General features: G+C 41.8%; 1 long non-coding RNA gene across 8 annotated transcripts; it reads right to left on the bottom strand.

The window, feature by feature from the left end:
* Window positions 1-1175: 1175 nt before the first annotated feature.
* Window positions 1176-4608, bottom strand: LOC119267628. 8 transcript variants are annotated; one of them, XR_005132514.1, is made up of 7 exons: window positions 4479-4608; window positions 4088-4371; window positions 3651-3773; window positions 3503-3568; window positions 2392-2951; window positions 2053-2175; window positions 1176-1628 (listed from the first exon to the last, which is right to left on the bottom strand). It is a non-coding gene; the product is annotated as an uncharacterized LOC119267628 (long non-coding RNA). The 8 variants fall into 8 exon arrangements; XR_005132527.1 differs by having other exon boundaries at window positions 2392-2524; window positions 2768-2951; window positions 4088-4601; XR_005132526.1 differs by having other exon boundaries at window positions 2392-2521; window positions 2768-2951; window positions 4088-4601.
* Between the last annotated feature and the right edge of the window lie 2947 nt (window positions 4609-7555).

The raw sequence follows: 7555 nt of genomic DNA, 5'->3' as shown, positions 1-7555 counted from the left end.
CTTCTATTGGTAACTTTACTTGGAGCTATATTTTTATTCACCACATGATATGTGTTTTGCTTGGAGCGTCTTGTATGATTTGAGTCTTTGCTTTTTAGTTTACCACAATCATCCTTGCTGTATACACCTTTTGAGAGAGGCATACATGATTTGGAATTTGTTAGAATACTCTATGTGCTTCACTTATATCTTTTTGAGTTATATAGTTTTGCTCTAGTATTTCACTTATATCTTTTAGAGCACGGTGGTGGATTTGTTTTATAGAAATTATTGATATCTCATGCTTCACTTAGATTATTTTGAGAGTCTTAAATAGCATGGTAATTTGCTTAAATTATCCTAATATGCTTGGTATTCAAGAATAGTAAAAACTTTCTTATGAGTGTGTTGAATGCTATGAGAAGTTTGATGCTTGATAATTGTTTTGAGATATGGAGATGGTGATATTAGAGTCATGCTAGTTGAGTAGTTGTGAATTTAAGAAATACTTGTTTTAAAGTTTGTGATTCCCGTGGCATGCACATATGGTGAACCATTATGTGATGAAGTCGGAGCATGATTTATTTATTGATTGTCTTCCTTATGAGTGGCGGTCGGGGATGAGCGATGGTCTTTTCCTACCAATCTATCCCCCTAGGAGCATGCGCGTAATACTTTGCTTTGATAACTTGTAGATTTTTGCAATAAGTATATGAGTTTTTTATGACTAATGTTGAGTCCATGAATCATACGCACTCTCACCCTTCCACCATTGCTAGCCTCTCTAATACCGCGCACCTTTCGCCGGTATCATACACCCACCATATACCTTCCTCAAAACAGCCACCGTACCTATTTATTATGCACTATTAGGAAAAGGGCTACTAGTAGCGTGGGTTTGTTAGCTATCAGTAGCGCTGGTGCCCACGCTACTGCTATGACGCTACAGCTAAATTTTAGCAATAGCGCGTTTTTTACCCCACGCTACAGCTACTCCTAACTACTAGTAGCGTGTCATTCTTCCCCCATGCTACTACTCTTCTAAGTACTGGTAGCGTGCCATTCTTCCCCCACGCTGCTACTATTCTAAGTACTAGTAGCATGCCATTCTTCCCCCATGCTATTGCTAAGTAATTAGAATTTTTTTAAAAAAAAATTACATGCAATATTCATGGATGGAAAACAAGACACATCCAAGGCAAAATAAAATGTCACAGAACCATCTTAGCACTTGCAACATTCATGGATACAACATTGAACATCTAATCACGAGATACCATTTATACATCAGACGCACACAACCGTCACCAAAAGGTGGGTACCTTCCCTAGCGTTCCACCACCAACCTAACATGACCACTTCTCTAGATGTATCTACCAAGGCGTCGAGGTCCTTCACCTTGGCAACCTCGAGACGGTGGCGTCGAGGTCCTCCACCTCGGCAACCTCGAGACGATGGCGTCGAGGTCCTCCACCTCGATGACCTCCAGACGGTGACGTCAAGGTCCTCCACCTCGGCGAGCTTCGGCATCGCAATCACCTAGACAATCATCTGTGTGACGCGGTCGCCGGGCTTCACAGCAAAATCCGCCTCCGAGTTGTTGAAGAGCACGACGCCCACCGGGTCGCGGTAGTCTGCGTCGATCACCTCTGCGCCCATGTCCGAAAAGTGAAAACATGTTAGTTCGCTTTCTTGTGAGTAGGGTATTTTCTTCATTTATCAGTCTCTTTTAGTCTATTATGAATCTCAAAACGGAAAGACACCTACTAAATGCATACCCTAGCTATACGTGTTCATGCTATCTTATCGTTTTGGTGCATACAAGAAATTTATACTTGTGTATTTGAGCTATATATGCTTGCAATATTTGACAATTAACATTCTATTCAACATTTATTGTTGCATGGATAGGGAAATAGACAACCAAGGACTTCAGAAAATCGATTCCCAGTGCTTTTGAAAACAGGGAATATGAGAAGTCTATTGATATTCCATGCCAACTTCAAGTATATATGCTACTATGTAATCTTTGAACATGGATCAAAATGAGATTTCAGGCTTTGTCAACCTTACCATGATCAGTACTAAATTCTCTAGGCTGCTCAACCTTTCCTTGTAGAGAGCATTTCTTTCACCTAGTATCTCATCGTTAAGTTTGGGAAGAAACCTGCATAGCATCAGATGGTCATCCACATCCTGAAGAAAAAAACAGTATACATTTTCAGTGACTCACAATATATCATCGAATACTGCTCTGGTTTACTCTAAGAATAATTGCTACAAGACTCTCTACATACATACAGGCAGATCAATTTTCACCAAGAATCAGCTAGCAGTCTAATATAATCCCCTTTCCAATTACTCGAGGAACTGATGAAAAGACAAGTTAATTAGCTGGTACAAAAATTAAACCTTTTGAGATGGACGGATGCCCTCTTCACTCAGATCTAAAGATGATGGACGGATGCACCCAACAGCTTTGTCGCGGACGGCGACGGAGGAGAAGATCTTTGCACATACCTTCAAACTCTATCACTATCTTCTACTTGTAAATGAAAACAAACCTTACTTATCAGAGAAGCAAATGTGAAATTGTTCAGATTAGATGTATTCAACAGACACTTCAATCACAAAGCTCAATATCTACTAGCTTAAATTCAAATGCTTTATTCAAGATTGAGATATGATACTGGACTCTGGCTGTACACTAACTACTCTATGAGGTTTCCATCTAAGAAACTATGTAGAGAGATAGTAAACCACTAGTCAGAATACGTAAAGAACAAACTTCGTGAAAGGAAGAGACGACGCCACGCGAAGGGCCCAAGCAGCAGTCGGTCAGCAACACGAAATCCAACTTTGTCTAGGCATTCATTCATAATTCAGCATCAAACTGGAAACTAGTGACAGTTTGTTTCTGGTGTCATCCGTTGCTTCAGCATCGCTGCAAAGTTCAGTAGTGCCTCCTACTCCTAGCATGGGATAAATTTTTCATCCGTCAGTCGTTACTGACCCAGCAAAAAACATACAGGAAAGACTAGGGGGATCACAACCAAGCCCTGTCTGGATCAATTACGCACCATATAATCCAGGTTCTTTAATATAACACTCCCTACAATCCAGGTTCCCCCGTGCAATAATATCTTGGGAGTTGGAATCAAATCTTAGTTACATATAGGAGTTATAGGTAGTACATACACGAACACCGAGACGGCGAGACTACATGATAGGATCAAAACGTCACAGCACAAACACTGCCCAGCTGCTTATGCTCTCAGGTTGGCCAACAATACAACCTCTGGCCAACTTTGGTGTTTATTATGATGTGAAACTTAATATTTAATTAGGCCAATTACCAGAGTCTGCCAAAGAAGAAAGTATATACCTTCAGTGTACAGTAAACTATTGAGATACTTCAACAAAAAAACGTATTAAGGATTTAAAGTGGTTTACTAGGATGTGCAATTTAAATTGATTTGATGATGACTGATATAGGTTTTAAAGGTTGAAAATCCAAGCTCACCATATCTGATGTTGCCGCTGCCTTTGGAACTAGTGAATTACCAAGCACGTCCCTAATACACTGATCCTGCACACAATAATAATAGCTTTCGTAAAAAAAACTTCCAGACTCTGAAACAGGAAACTTTATCTGAAACAATTCGACAGACCTGTGACTGCAAAATTTCTTCAAGTGTATTGCTGCTGTTGTCTACAGACTCGTAGTAAACATCAATTAAGTCTGTAGGTTCAAGCTGAGTAGTCTTCCGTAATTTCTGGATTCTGTTTACAACCTGAAAATGGTTGCTCATGAATTAGGAGACCAGACTATTGACTGTGTTCATCAAAACGAAACTAGTGAATTTCCAGCATGATGCGTGCCAGACAAAATTAGTGAATTTTCAGGCATCAAGAAAATGAACCTATGCGTCAGCAGACAGCAAACATCTTTGTAAATTACAATAGGCCAAAGACCGACACAATTGTGTGAAACACAAACCCAAGAGCACCAATCCTATACTGACCCATCAAGCAAAACACACACGAAACGAGCAGCGGCCGCCCTCTGGATCCAGCAGCTTTGGCAATCAGTTACTACTGTAGTTACCTAGGAAGGGTCGTCCTCGCGACAGTGGGTGATGGACTCGCAGCCGCGGGTGTAGGGGTTGGCGGTGGTGCTGATGCGGCAGTTGTAGTAGGGCACCCCTGGCCGGGAGCACAACACAACGTCCCCCGTAGCGCGTCGTAGCTGATGTACCTCCGCCCGCCGCCGGTCGCCCACAGCAGCCGCCCGTGCGCCGCCGGTTCCGCGCCCATCTGCGTCGCCTCCACCCCCATGTCTACGTCCATGTCCAGGGTGGCGATGGTGATGGCGTCATGGCCTCCTCTCTCCTGCACGAGCAGCAGCAGCAGCAGGAGGATTAGCAGCGGCAAGACGAGGGTGGAGGAGGAGGGGGAGGGGGAGCTGAGATCTCAAAGATTGGAACGGTTGCTCTGACAGAGGAGATGAGGTTGAGGAAGGAGGGACGGGAGGCCGCCGGTGGAGGGGGTCTCGATCTAGATCTGGCTCCGGGTGGGTGGCGTGGGAGTGGACGGTTGGTGGCATAGCAATAGCGCGGCGTGTCCCCCCTGCGCTACAACTATTTATCTACAGATTTTATACCCCACGCTATGATTATTGTCTGTTGAGGAGGGAAGGTGAAAATCATTTAGTAGCAACGCAGGGTTTTTGTGTCCGCGCTACTACTATGCTATACCAGCAGCGCGTTTTTTGCCCGCGCTACTACTAAGTAGCAAAGCGCGGGTCAAATAACCCACGCTACTACTAAATGTTTATCTATAAAGGTTTTCCTAGTAGTGATGGCATCTTCATAGTCATTTCGAGATATATTGCCATGCAACTTTCCATCGTTCCGTTTACTATGACATACTCCATCATTGTCATATTGCTTAGCATGATCATGTAGTTGACATCGTATTTGTGGCAAAGCCACCATTCATAATTCTTTCATACATGTCACTTTTGATTCATTGCATATCCCGGTACACCGCCGGAGGCATTCATATAGAGTCATATTTTGTTCTAAATATCGAGTTGTAATTGTTGAGTTGTAAGGAAATAAAAGTGTGATGATCATCATTATTAGAGCATTGTCCCAGTGAGGAAAGGATGATGGAGACTATGATTCCCCCACAAGTCGGGATGAGACTCCGGACGAAAAATAAAAAAATTAAAAAAGAAGAAGAAAGAAAAGAGGCCATAAAAAAGAGAGAAAGGGCCCAAATAAAAAAATGAGAGAAAAAAAGAGAAGGGACAATGTTACTATCCTTTTACCACACTTGTGCTTCAAAGTAGCACCATGATATTCATGATAGAGAGTCTCTTATGTTATCACTTTCATATACTAGTGGGAATTTTTCATTATAGAACTTGGCTTGTATATTTCAATGATGGGCTTCCTCAAAATGCTCTAGGTCTTCATGAGCAAGCAAGTTGGATGCACACCCACTTAGTTTTTTTTTGTTGAGCTTTCATATACTTATAGCTCTAGTGCATCTGTTGCATGGTAATACCTACTCACTCACATTGATATCTATGGATGGGCATCTCCATAGCCCGTTGATACGCCTAGTTGATGTGAGTCTATCTTCTCCCTTTTTGTCTTCTCAACAACCACCATTCTATTCCACTTATAGTGCTATATCCATGGCTCACGCTCATGTATTGCGTGAAGATTGAAAAAGTTTGAGAATGTCAAAAGTATGAAACAAATGCTTGGCTTGTCATCGGGGTTGTGCATGATTTAAATACTTTGTGTGATGAAGATAGAGCATAGCCAGACTATATGATTTTGTAGGGATAACTTTCTTTGGCCATGTTATTTTGAGAAGACATGATTGCTTTGTTAGTATGCTTGAAGTATTATTATTTTTATGTCAATATTAAACTTTTATCTTGAATCTTTCGGATCTGAATATTCATACCACAATTAAGAAGAATTACATTAAAATTATGCCAAGTAGCACTCCGCATCAAAAATTCTATTTTTATCATTTACCTACTCGAGGACGAGTAGGAATTAAGTTTGGGGATGCTTGATACGTCTCCAATGTATCTATAATTTTTGATTGCTCCATGCTATATTATCTACTGTTTTGGACATTATTGGGCTTTATTATCCACTTTTATATTATTTTTGGGACTAACCTACTAACCGGAGGCCCCGCCCAGAATTGCTGTTTTTTTGCCTATTTTAGGGTTTCGAAGAAAAGGAATATCAAACGGAGTCCAAATGAAATGAAACCTTTGGGAACGTGATTTTGTCACCGAACATGATCCATGAGACTTGGACCCTACGTCAAGAAACAAAGGAGGAGGCCACGAGGTAGGGGGGCGCGCCCTCCACCCTTGTGGGCCCCCTGTTGCTCCACTGACATACTCCTTCCTCCTATATATACCTACGTACCCCCAAACGATCAGATACGGAGCCAAAATCCTAATTCCACCGCCGCAACTTTCTGTATCCACGAGATCCCATCTTGGGGCCTGTTCCGGAGCTCCGCCGGAGGAGGCATCGATCACGGAGGGCTTCTACATCATCACCATAGCCCCTCCAATGAAGTGTGAGTAGTTTACCTTAGACCTACGGGTCCATAGTTATTAGCTAGATGGCTTCTTCTCTCTTTTTGGATCTCAATACAATGTTCTCCCCCTCTCTTGTGGAGATCTATTCGATGTAATTTTATTTTTGCGGTGTGTTTGTTGAGACCGATGAACTGTGGGTTTATGATCAAGTCTATCTATGAACAACATTTGAATCTTCTCTGAATTCTTTTATGTATGATTGGTTATCTTTGCAAGTCTCTTCGAATTATCAGTTTGGTTTGGTCTACTAGATTGACCTTATTGCAATGGGAGAAGTGCTTAACTTTGGGTTCAATCTTGTGGTGTCCTTTCCCAGTGACAGTAGGGGCAGCAAGGCACGTATTGTATTGTTGCCATCCAGGATAACAAGATGGGGTTTTCATCATATTGCATGAGTTTATCCCTCTACATCATGCCATCTTGCTTAAGGCGTTACTCTGTTTTCATGAACTTAATACTCTAGATGCATGCTGGATAGCGATCGATGAGTGGAGTAATAGTAGTAGATGCAGGCAGGAGTCGGTCTACTTGTCTCGGACGTGATGCCTATATACATGATCATACCTAGATATTCTCATAACTATGCTTAATTCTGTCAATTGCTCAACAGTAATTCGTTCACCCACCGTAGAATACCTATGCTCTTGAGAGAAGCCACTGGTGAAACCTATGGCCCTCGAGTCTATCTTCATCATATTAATCTTACAATACTTAGTTATTTCCTTTGCCTTTTATTTTACTTTGCATCTTTATTATAAAAATACCAAAAATATTATCTTATCATATCTATCAGATCTCACTCTCGTAAGTGGCCGTGTAGGGATTGACAACCCCTTATCGCGTTGGTTGCGAGGATTTATTTGTTTTGTGCAGGTACGAGGGACTCGCGCGTAGCCTCCTACTGGATTGATACCTTGGTTCTAAAAAACT

Source organism: Triticum dicoccoides, chromosome 1A (genome assembly GCF_002162155.2).
Source record: "Triticum dicoccoides isolate Atlit2015 ecotype Zavitan chromosome 1A, WEW_v2.0, whole genome shotgun sequence".
Lineage (NCBI taxonomy): Eukaryota > Viridiplantae > Streptophyta > Magnoliopsida > Poales > Poaceae > Triticum > Triticum dicoccoides.
This window is presented reverse-complemented; position numbering and strand designations above follow the sequence as displayed.